The sequence below is a fragment of the Mastacembelus armatus genome, chromosome 17 (assembly GCF_900324485.2).
Source record: "Mastacembelus armatus chromosome 17, fMasArm1.2, whole genome shotgun sequence".
Taxonomy (NCBI): Eukaryota; Metazoa; Chordata; class Actinopteri; order Synbranchiformes; family Mastacembelidae; genus Mastacembelus; species Mastacembelus armatus.
Window position 1 is genome coordinate 15,131,518 of NC_046649.1, and position 13,089 is coordinate 15,144,606.

Below are 13,089 nucleotides of genomic sequence, written 5' to 3' on the forward strand. Positions count from 1 at the left end.
TTACACATTCATTTTGGATCTGCAGAGCAAACTCATGTTCTCTTACCCCTTATTTTCCAAATTGTTCCTTATAAGCAAAAGTGATAAATCCCTGCTTGTCAAACAAAATTAATGACTAATGGGTTAATGATATACTGCTGTTTCTGAGGATCGCTGCTTAACCTCTATCAGTTTGTGTCGCCTTTTAGTGAGTCTGTGTTGAAGTATTTGCCTGTACTTGTACATGTCAGTTCAAATTGACAGATCATGTGACCAGGGGCACTGTGGTACATTTTTCTGAATACATACCACCTTCATTTTGACAGTCATTGTGATCAGGAACAGAAACACTGTGTGCCACATTTGCAGATAGAAATCCCACTGTCTATAAACAGGGGAGTTTGAGAAAGGATTATGTTGCACACGGGGATCACTGGCTGCAGTTTATTTTTCCGGGATGCCTTTCCCATCATCCCCACCCATTTGCCAATGAAATCTCCACAGCTCTTAGTTCCTGTGGTTACACTGGGATATCTGAAATCACTTCAAACAAACAGTTGATAGATAAGATGGAATTCCACAAATATGAAAATATGAACCTGAAATTGAGTCTACCGTGAAAAATCCATGAAGTGAATAAGTGGGGTGGGAAGAGGTGGTGGCGTGGATCAATGCTTTGTTTGAACCATTATATGATATCATTCCATTGTAGTGATGGAAGTGCTTGTCATCTCCTACATCCAAAATGCTTCGTAAACATTTAGCCTCCTCCATTTTTAGAGGTGCGAAGCCCTCTGTAAGGATTTTTATTATTATTAGTAGTAGGATAATTATTGTACCTGTTAACTTCAGATACTTCTTTAATTTTAATGTTTTTATTATCTGCATCCACTCCTATTAAAACAACATAACGACATTGTGCAAACCTGTTTTTCAGGTCTGATGTTGTCATCACTGCCAGTTAAATGGCCCTATTAACACTGTGGCACCAGTTTTGCATCCTATCAAGTTACTGCTTACAGTGCTTTTATCATAGTTCTTTTATGAGTAGCTGGAAGTCCCCTTCCAGTCCCCTCTGGTGGGGAAGAACCAGAGACCAAGGGGCAGGGTGGTACAACCCATGCACAGCGAAGGTGCTCACAGGCCAGCTATGCAGTACTTGAGTAAATGTACTTGGTTGTGCTCTACTCCTGAGAAAGAATGCTTATCTAAAGTTAGGACACTAATGATATAACAGCAGTAATTAAATAAAATGGATGCTTGAAACATAAGGATAAAATATTAATATCTATTCATAATATATACAGGTTGTAGGTAACTGATTTGAAGAAAAAAAAAACTCTAGAAAAACAAAAACGTAGCTCTTAAAACTTTGTAAAGAGAACATCCAAATTGTGAATTGAATTTAATCTGTTTTGGTTTTTTATTCAGCATATTTTAATACTATTTAGCAGTAATCTCAGTATAATGAAGTGATTCAGTGTATATCATGTTAATAGTGCAATCTGCTTAAAGTGCTAGTTTGAGGTTACTAGAATCATCTAAACTTTTGACATTCAGGAGAAGAGCACATACCTTCATCTATGCAACTAGTACATAACAGTGGAATAAGGCTCTTCTTTAAACTAGGCACATCACCAGTGAACAGCAAATAGCAGTCTGCAGAAAAAAATCAATACGCAGTTTGTTTTGCCATGAAACTTAATATAGTAATATGCCTGGCATTTTGGCAATGTTAGACCTTTATCAAAGTTATTACTAGACATTATAATGTTATGCTCAATATAAAAATTCATCATTACAAAGACAGGAGGCTTCAGCATGTACATACTGCAGCAAAGTGTCAACAAATGTTACTCATTTTGTAGAACAATAATATTTTTATACTCTAACATAATTTTATTATTCATTTACTGAACTCTAGATTTTTTTTAACCTTGTAAAGGTTATCGCTTATAATATAATCTAAAAGTATGTTAAGATCAGGTTTCTGTGGTGGAACTGTCCCATTCACTTTGGGTTTGAATTGATCAACTAGTCTAGTGTATAGTCAGCAGTGCAGCCACCTAGACAGCTTCCTTTGCAGAGCTAATACAAATGAGAATACGTGGTTTCCCTTTCATGATGCGCACCAGTGAGTTGTCAATGTCAGTGCTCCAGTTCTGATATCTTTTTATCTCTTTCTGAAAGCTGATTCTCCTGTTTCAGCACCAGAGAGATGCTGAATGCTCAGCTGGAAGTATGGCCCTGTCAGCCCAGTGTCATTAATCTGGAAGAGGACATACAATATGGTGTGTGTAATAAACAGAAATATTTAAATATTTAGATGTTCACAGCATCTACTAAACCAGCATAGAAACATTTATATAAAATCAAAGGTATTTTTATTTATTAGGTTAATTTCTATTGTTAACTGTGACCATGACAAAAGTTTAGATAAATAAATAGAGATACCTTTGCTTAACTCTGAACTTCAGTAACGACTCCTTGAATGACTGGGACAGTGGATTAAGGGGCTTTACAGGTTGAAGCCTAAAAAGAGAAGAAAGAAAGATGAATGCAGCGGCTAAATAGACTGGCATGTAGTTTCAGCTACACACACGAAACTTGGTAGGTATATGGAACTGATGTCAACATATTGCATATGTCAAATTGTGAGCATTTTTTTTGATATGTTGAAATATGACAACATAGTGTTACGATGAATTTACACCTCTGAGCAAATAAAAGGAAATGTGTCATAAATTTAAAATGCTTTCCTTGACAAACACCAAACTTCAGTGGTTACTGAGAATGACCATGATGATATACACGTGCAACGCAGCAGACTGACGTAGAGCCACTGTGTGGCAAACTAGCAATTAGTGCTTCCTGTGTCTAAACGTTGTGAAATTTGGCTCATCATTGCTGCTCACGGCTGTATTAACACTCGTATCTACACCTCATGCAGCGTCTCAAGGCGAGCTGTCCTCATCCCATTTGAGGCTACCAAACGTTGTGGGGGTGGTTATTACAGTACTTTAAACCCTCTTCTACATTTCTTTGCTTACAGCCATCATCACCCACTCTAACCCCATTCAACCCTAACAGCAGCCCAGAGCAGGGCCAATCTCTGCAGGTTCCTCGTGTCAGGGGTCCCCATGAAGCCCAATCGCAGGGACATAGGCATGTGCACTAAAGCTGTCACCGCCTTCTACTGCTAGAGTGCTGAAGGTTATCTTCCCCACAGTGGTCTCAACTGGCCCATTGTGGCTGTTTGATATTCAATACTGCAGAATGACTTTCAACTGCCTCTGAATAAAGATCTGCCTGGCAAGGTATCTCGATGCGTGGCATGAAAACATTCATCACTCTAAAGGTTAAAGTTTGATGCCTCGGCAGCAATACTGTGTATACAACCAGCAAAAATACTTAACATGAGCTGGGCTGCAGTGTAAATGTACATTGCCTTGTCAGTAGGGCAAACTGCTGGTGAGCCTCTTGGTTTATGGATCCTATTAGCAATACGAGGAAATGGGTGGGGTTTGCTCTTGAACTGTGAGAACAAATAAATAGAATGCTAATTAGAGAAGTTCAATACCCCCACCCACCAACACACATGCATACACACCCACTGTTTCACCTCTTTATTGCTGGTAAGGTGATAATAGCCCAAAAGGCTCTTAAAATTTGGTGGAGTAACTCTGATGCTAATTTCCTTTTCAGTGCTTGAATTTAATAGAAACAAGGTGCCTCCTCTAATGCAGCTCTAATGGTCACTAATTTAAAAATGTAATTATTATTAAAAAAAAAAAAACTAAAAATTATATTTGCAGTTTTACAGGTGGTTAGTTCAGTTTGGTGCCACTGCAAAACTGAATCTTGACTGGGAGTACTAACTTCACAGAGATTCTACTAATTGTCTCCCATAAAACCACAACTTAGTTTTTCTGTGAATTAAATAAATGAGACATGATGTAGTACTTAGTGAGTTTAAGAGTTGTTGGTGGATTTTTGTTATGTTATGTCTTTATGCTAAGCAATGCCAACTGGTCTGAACCCTAATCCTAACCTGAACCCTAAGCCTAAACCCTAACCCTTGAAGTATTGCTTTGAAGATTGGATAAGGTAATGAAAGCTCTAGCTCCTACTTCCACACGTTTTGTCATTTTCATGCATCATTTTAAGATAATTTGCATATAACCAACACCTAAAATATGGAATGTGATAGTGCTGACCTGTAAATCATTCACTCACATGGGACAGCTACAGTGTGAAAGTCAACTTGCACCAAACTGGCAATCGGTGTTTACTGACACTGAACTTTTTCTCTCTTTTAAAGTGGAAAACCATTCAAATCAGACATGCTGCCAACTGGTTGAGGAGTTTGCTACTTTTTCGGTGTCATCAAAGTGACCCAGTTGCTTAACCCTCCAACATGTGTGAGAGTGTTTTCTTTTGGGGGAGGAGTGAAGGTCTAGGGAACTGCAGGGAGCTAATTAGAAGCTATTCTCTAACTCAGGACCAAATGGAGCAATTATCTGGCTGAGCGAGTAGATAATTCCCTCCCATTCATCTCCCACTGTCAGGGTCCCACTACCCACCAACCTGTGCTCAGGATTGGATGCTGGGACCCTTTTGACACCTAACCTCTTTCTCCTGGTCCCTGCATCCCTCCCTTGTAGGTAACTCCCTGCTGTCTCTTTGCAATGGCCAACATGGTGGATCACCTAGCTGATAATTTCTCCCATGGTTGTCACATACCATTGCTTACCCTCAACAGAATTTATGACTACCACATCTCAGGTTCAGCTAATGAGTCTGTTGGACACTGGTGGGAGAGCTGGCTTAAAGGGATGATTAATGCAACGGCCTGATAGGCCCCATGCTCGAAACAGAAAAAAAACATTGCAACATATGGACTTGCTGATTGAATTAGAATTAAACATGGGGTTGGCAAAAGGACAAAAAGAAAACCTGATTACCCAGGAAAACAAAAGATTCAGCTACAGTGCTATATTCTACAACACACATTTGCTCTATATTTTTGTCATTCAGGTTTGGTATTTTTTGGAATGCCACGAGATAATTCTAGGTTGATAGTTTCTATTTTACACAGGGACTTGCAGACCTCTTTCCAAAGTTAAACATTTCACTGCACATCCAAGTTTGGCAAGAAAGTTCATGCTGCTGACAGGAGTTACCATTTATTACCGTGAGTATCTCACTTACAACCAATACAAAGAAGGCATCATTTCATCGCTTTCCTGGACTGAAAAGAAGTGTTGAGAAAAGAGGACTAAAAGACTTCACTCATGCAGAACTTAAATATGTGAGTCACAGGCTACATGAGAGCCTACAGTTGTTAGTGTCATAAGAGTAGAAACAATGAAAGTAGGGAAAATAGGTAAGCAGGGAGTAAAGTATTTGTTAAGTACTTAAAAGTAAATGTGCATGTTATTTATTGTGTCTTTGGCATTTCATCTGCATTGTGGTGACAGTGGTTAGTTTGATTTTTCTGCCTGATTTTTATCATGTCAACCTATAAAGTGCATTCACAGAGGATTGAGGGGATTTTAGAGGCAACACAAACAAAGTTAATGGAAGACACAAGTGGACACAAACAAGTGAAGCTGAACTGAAGTTAAAATTTGCACTTGCCCCTAGGCTACTGACAGAAGGGAAAAAAAGAGAAATTTGAGAAAAATGGAATGAAACGCATGAAATGGAGTTCCTGGTATGTTTTAAAATCTGTGAGTCTGGTATGTTAAAGGAAAAAAATTGGAAGACTAGGAAAGTATTGCAACCACAGATGTGAAACAGCTGATAACTTACAATATGCAGGAAAATTGCATTGATGCTACATTTATTTTTACAATAATAAATTCAATTGCTTGATTTCTTTATAAGATTAAAGAAAAGTCACGAAAAGGTTTGTTTGAGAGGTATTGTCTGATATGGAACCAGTATTGCACACACCTGTAAAAGTGAGACAGAAGTCTCCAGAATATTCATATTAATAGAAGCCAGGTCTCTTGCCTTGGCCACCTGAGAGAGATTTAGGAATGTCTAGTACTGGTCTGGGCGCCACTAATGAAATATTCAATCACCGAAGATGGAGAGAACTCAGAAGACAACACCAGACCTCCCCTGTCCTCCCACCTCCAGAAATACATGCCCCATCACACCTCAGCAATCTGGGCCCTCAGATCTGTTGCATGAGAGAACTTCTTCCACACTCACATGTCTGTGGGATAGAGAAAGCTCCATATTCTGTCTTCCTCTACCGTCCTCTCCCTCACTTCCTCTCCTTTCCTTGCAGTTGGGGTAAGCAGACAGGGTGAGAGGGAAGGGGCCGAGGCATCCACATGACCTTGGAATTAGTAGAACTCCTGGGACAGAGCTTGCTGGGTGGGACTGCATTGGCAGCTGCTGGATTTTTCCCTCCTGGGTGTACAAGATTAATGCATCCACTGGGGGTTTGGCGGTGCTGAGGTAGTGGGGGACTTGGGGCATGTGCAGTTGGAACAAGAGTGATTCAAGACGGATCTGCATCCTGAAATGGGACAAGAACGTTGCTGTTACTTTTAAAATATATGAGTTGCTTTCCATTTATTGTGTCATGAAAAAAGCAGACTCTTGAAAACCTGTTTTTACCCAAATAAAAGAAATTATTATTTGATATAATGGATAACCATTATGATCTGCAGCAAGTTTGAAAAATCTGTTAATACCATGCAAAAAAAATGGAAACCAATGATTGCACAGGGGAAAAAGATTGAAACTCTGCAGCATGCATTTGAAAATGACCAGCAGTACAGTAGTATGATAAATAAAAAGATTAAAAAAAATCTTGATAAAAATAGGTTTGACACAAAGTATTGTACCTACAAAGAAGTTGGAATGTCCATGTGTTACTTGATACCTCCAGTAACAAATCTTCAATGGTCATTTTCCCAGAGCGCTGCTCCCCACGAGACACTTTTACCTTCAGGTCCTCCACAGTAGCGATTTCAATGGAGCTTCCAGACTTCAACTTAACTCAGCTGCTCAGGCAATCAGTGTTCCTTTTCTGATTTGGGAGCGACTGTGGCTGTGCACACGTGCTTGTTTGTACACTGTAAGTTTGTGTAGTGTGTGGTGTGCGAATGTGTGAATATGTTCGTAGCGTGATACATATATCATGTTAGTGTGACATAAATCCATGCCCTCAGGTCCTTAGTGTCACCAACATGGGCAAATAAATACTGGAAATAAAGGTGTGGGCTGAGTCACGTGTCATCTCCTGTTTGACGTCTGTATGTGTACTCAGGCCACATATATCTATTTATCCAACAGTATTTTGATTAGGTGAACAAATGTAGAAAGATAAATGATGAAACGGTTCGGTCCGTCCCATAAGATGTATATTTATACTGGCACTGTGAAGTACTTTATAACACTAATCCTGTAGAGTTTTCATGTGTAAACAGTATTTGAGATTATGTAAAAACATTTAGGATTATGTAAAAGAGCAATTAGTCAGCAAAGCTGCACCGTGACATGCGCACACACAGCTCTGAGTGGCTGTACTCAACAAGTGCTTTCATCTGGTATTAATTGAGACATTTCATTTAAGTTTGTCACTTCTCATGTGTAAGTTTGCCTATCTTTCTGACAAGTGTTGAAACGGGAACGCTACTACACATTCAAACAAAATGATCATGTCTGCTGTTTACCTTTAGTGATTTACTGCTTTTATTTTTTTTAGTTTTTCTCTTTATCTGAATTCCCACTGACCTCATGACATAGCATGGTATCAGGGTATTAATCGGGACTTAGGTCCAGCCGATGTTCGACCTCTGATCTTGGGAGTGTCTCCAAAGGTGCCCGAGCAGAGCAAATCCTGGCTTCATTTTTCTATATGAACTCATTTCCTTGTGGTGGTTCTCGAGTTCATGGTAATGTAACCTGAGGAGACCATGGGCTGAGGGCCTCCAGGGGATGAAAGCATCCAAAAGCCTGAGAATTAACCCCTTGGGTCAACTGCATTATCCACCTCTATTTATAGTTAAAGTTTAATTTCTACCGAGTGAAAAAAAAACAGGATTACAGGGGTCACAGCAAGAGATTTGCAGTTAATTAAATCAATCGTACAGATTGACAAAATCTGTGGCTTTTTCTCTTCAATATTCTGTCCACATAGTGACATCTTAATTAGATTACATGACTAAATTTCACAATCAAGTTTTGTAAGAGTGTCCCGGATGTTTTCCTTTTTTCATGTGGTCTGACTGAAATTGACCATTATATTGGATTTATACTATCAAGCTCTGCTCTTCTTATTTATAGTAGTGTATAATAAATGAAACATATTCACATTTATTTTTCATTAATTGTACAGTCTCCAGTCCCTATTCCTATCTTCCTCATTTGCACCCTCTTACCCACTCTCATATTTGCTAATCAGTAATAAGGTAAAAACAGCTTCTTTGATTCTCAGCAAGTCTTCTACACAGTCCTAGAAGAGTCCTTTTACACATTTACCTTTCACAAGAGAACCTATTTATCTTCATGACCAATGTAATTTAGACACATGAATAACTTATAGTGTCTAATATATGGTAGGAGCAACAAATATGATTAGGAAAAATGATCCATCAATTATCAAAACATTGCTACTGACGGCAGCTTTCCTGAAGAGGAACGTCAACATTTGAACTCCAACAATATAAACTATAAACATCATCAGGGGAAATTTACTGAAATCTTGACAGCTATTCTGTAATAATAAACATCTTAAAATATTCCGGTTTAAACTGCTCCTCTAAATCTTTTTGAACTCCTACTCAGGTCCCACTGGGAGGAAACAGAGCAGTCTTTTGCTCAAATCTTTAAATAGACGTACAGTCATAGTAATATAGTAACAAAGTTAAATTTGGTTGTACTTTTATGTGACTGTGCATATAAAGGCACGGCTCATGCATGAGTGAACTAAAAACAGGCAGAAGTAAAGATGGAAACATGCACTGTAACTGCTGCATTTCTCTGTGAGAGAGAAAAGAGGGACAGACTGGATCAATGCTTGTGTGAGGTTTGTTTGTTGGAGCAAACTAGTATTGGAAAGCAGCTCTGGACCAGGCACTTGACCTACCAAATCAGAGGCATTTCCTCACACATCGTCCCAGTTCCTCTGTGAAAATGGCCCAAATGTAGGAAGAAGGAAGACCTTTCAGATGCAGGCACATTTAAGTATGTATAGGACAAATACTGTGAGATAGATTTTCATCATGTTATGTGCTTAAATACACATTTTTTACTCACTGTATTAGTGATTAGTGATGACCATCAAACCTTCATTAGGTAAAAATTATACAGGCAAACAGGCATGGTGAATACATTAATTTGATGCCAGAAACAAAAATGAAGAAACTAATTTGTTCTGCCTATCTTATTCAATCCATATATTGACATATATTGTGCATCATTTGACTCATATAGCTTCACATCTATACACCACTATACATGCTCTAGTGCATTGGTCAGTGCACAGATACACCAATATGCTCACAACAGTTAAATAAGCAGCACAAGTTGAACCTAATAATGTTTCACTGCTGACTAGTCACAACAGGAGATGCACAGGTGTGACTACTACAGTAAACACAGCAGTTGGTAACATGCTTCCATTAAAGTGTGCCAGTAAACTGTTCTTGGGAGCCAGTGTGCGTAGTGCAATGGCCCTGTTACTAGTACAACTACATGAAATGCAGCCATTATTAATGTTATTAGCAAGGGTTGTGTTTGACAAGTTAAACTGAAAATCTGCACTGATTGTATAGAGAAAGGCCTGAGTCCCATTTGAGAGCGTGCACAATAAAATGAATGGATACTCAAAAATGAAGACCAGGTGATACCTCAAATAAGAAGATAGATGATCATGTGTTAGAGCATGTTAATGCCCAAACGGTAATTGCTCCAGCAGTATGCTCTCCTTGTATTGCTCCAATATACTCCTCCCATCTCCTTTACTGCAGTTTGCAGCTGATCCCCCCCCCCACCACACACACACACACACACACACACGCACACACGCACACACACACACACAAACCAGTTAGTAATGCAAACCCCTGCCCAGAGCACAAAGGGAGCCTGTGTGAGGTGTTCAGCTACCCCCACTACCCACCTCTCCACTCTCCCCCCAGCCAAGCGCTCTCCCCCCAGTGTGGCTGATGTGCTCCATTTGCTGGATGATGGACTGAGCAGGACAAGGCAAAAGTTCACACACCTTTCCTGTTCATATAACAGAGAGACCAGGTTGACCCCGCTGAGCTGCTCAGGGGCCACCTCCCATGTGCCACTGCTGGCTTCTGGCCCTCCTTCTTACACTACAATTTGTCCTGTCATTTAAGGCCAGCCACACCTCTCTTGTCCTAATGCAATGACTGCTGTTAACTGTGCTCGAGCTGCCATTTCCTTGCCAGGGATGTAAAAAGGAGGGGATATAGGGGGGATGTAAAAAGAGAGGACTTTGTTTGTATAAAGTCAGTATATGAGCACACAGTGAACATACTATGGTTTAGCTGAAGTACCACTTTAAGACAAAAATACCCAGCCATGTCTTGTTGGTTCTTTTTCCTTCATACAGTACCTGTACAAGAACACCCTGTTAATGATCTGGACTTTAGTTTGCAGGTGTTCAGAAACAAATTTCTCCCTACAATTAACAGTGATGCTTCTGGTAGAAAAGTGTGTGTTTGCATCTTTAATAAGTATGTACTCAGTGTGTCTGGGTGAAAGACTGCAGCAAGCAAAACAAATGGCAGATCCACCGTGCTTACTCTTTTCCCACAATTGAGCTGTCTCACTGAAAATGATCTGCCAGTGACTGAGCACAATTTGGCATCCTATCCCCTCCACACCACCACAGCCACCTTAGCTCTGCTCGAAGACGCCCACCCCTTGACCCCCACACATGCGCACCGCCCTCACTTATCACCACACATGAACACACTCCAGTCCAGCCCAGAGGAATTCATTTTCTAATTTTCCTTGACTGAGAAAACAATACACATGCCTTAACAATGTTGACATCTCTAATGCCTTAAAACGCAGTAGTAATGGAGCTTTGATTGGTTGTTAGTGGATTCACGATTACAAACACACATAGGGAGCTCTCTCACTGTGTTGCATTCTTCCTGATCTCCACAGAAAAATACATTAGAGGTAAAACAAAATAAAATTAAAGGTTTATGAACATACAATGACTAGACCACAATCTCACACTGAATTTTAGTAAGTGGATATTATGTTAAAAGATGATGACAAAATAAAAATGTGGATTACTGCAATGGTTTGAAATGGCAATGTCTGTGATGGTGCAAAATTAATCAAATCCAAAATTTCCAAATTAAGTTTACTTCTCACACACACACACACACATCATGGTGCTTAAAGGACATTACACAGTATAATTTAAAATGTAATGTTAATACTGAATTTCTAGATTCTTAGCCCAGTTCATTCTCTGTTTGTGGTTATACACTAACTATGAAGTGACACATTTAAACTTTATATGTGATTTATTTTTATTGCAGTTAAGGTCAGATGAGCCTGTCACACATGGCTGAGGATACATAACTAGGTTAACAAATCTGAGCTGGTTGACTTTTCTTTTTTATCATTAATGAGATCAAATTATTTGTCAACAAAGCAATGGTTAAATAGCTGCCTATCAGATAAATTCAATTATTTCTCTTTTAGCACTAATCTGGTGGCAAAACAGGGATCAAGTATTAAAATCACATTGTGTTTAACACTTATCTAATATTTTTCTTTTTAAAATTGACCAGTCCCATATGACTACTAAAAATTCTAAGACAAGAAATTAACCTACTATATTCTTTGGAAGGAATTCTAAGAGGTTCTGCATAGTAATATGAAACTTTTAAAGTTCTCATTTGGTTATAGCCTACCGCAAATGTGCCACTGTAAATAAGCACAATTCTTATAGCTCCTGCCATTTGTTGTGTTTGCAACCAAAGATGAGTGACATGGTTTTATTTAGAAAATATCCATCTTTGTATATAAACATTCATTTTTGTTAATATCTTTTATAGAATTTCCTGGTTATAGTATGTATGAAAAACCCCATTTAGCCACATCCCCAGTTCACTTGTAGAATAAATAACTGTTGCATTTTGTCCTACAGCTGCAAGTGTGTTTTTGCCCTCTTGTTTGAGTTGCAGTATGTGATAATGAATGCGTGTCTTTCTTTGCCCTCCCTTAATTTGTTAAAGTTTATCAAAAGGGTTCAAATTCAGGTTTGTGTCTCTTTTTTCAAAGTCGTCATGTACTACATCTTCATGTTGAGTCTTATCCTCAGCAGGGCCATAGTCCAAGAAGGAGTCAAGGGCCTCATTCACAGTTTGTTGCTAGCTCATTTTGGGGCTACCACAGAATGACATGTGAGCAAAATAGAAAACCCCAATATGTAAAGCAGAATGATGAAAACCTATTATAAATTATCAATATAGTAACAGCTTTTTATTTGCAAAATCTCAGTTAATATTTGTTACAAACAATATTTGTCTCATTGCAAACAACAATCAGACTGATTTCTATCACTTTCCACAGTAGTCACAGTAAAATACATGTAGTGAGAAAAGCTTTTTGAATTAGATTGATGTCATTCATACCTCCTTTAATTTAAGCCTCAGCATCTTTGGTATAGTAATTATTGTTAGACACTGAAATTGAATTTGTTAAAAAGCGGCTTTGTTGCAGTTACCTTGCAGATGAACTGAAGCCAAACAATGAGACAAAGTTCAAAATCACAGGTGTCCTATTCAGTAATGTGTGGCAATTGCAATGTCTTTCTGCTATGATGGTTTTCATACCCTCTTAGGTTACCTTCTACAGGCTTCCCATGACAAGTCCTTTTCTGACAGCACTCATTAACCAGTTTGTCTCCCTTGAACACCTCAGTCTGTTATAAAAGCTAATTGTTAGCCAAGTTAACGGCAGCAGCAACTTCCTGTCCTCAGCCAGGCGATTTATAGTGGTCCATTTTTTCTTCAGACAATTCACACCAGTGCACCTGTCACCATCCACATGCTATAGTCATGACACTAGTCTATGACCACTTTG

The 13,089-nt window shown here is 38.9% G+C and overlaps 1 long non-coding RNA gene across 1 annotated transcript; it reads right to left on the reverse strand.

Moving 5' to 3' along the window:
• Positions 1-1,900: 1,900 nt before the first annotated feature.
• Positions 1,901-12,834, reverse strand: LOC113134778 (uncharacterized). Its single transcript, XR_003296092.1, has 4 exons — positions 12,731-12,834; positions 6,202-6,514; positions 2,434-2,511; positions 1,901-2,248 (listed from the first exon to the last, which is right to left on the reverse strand). It is a non-coding gene; the product is annotated as an uncharacterized LOC113134778 (long non-coding RNA).
• Positions 12,835-13,089: the final 255 nt, after the last annotated feature.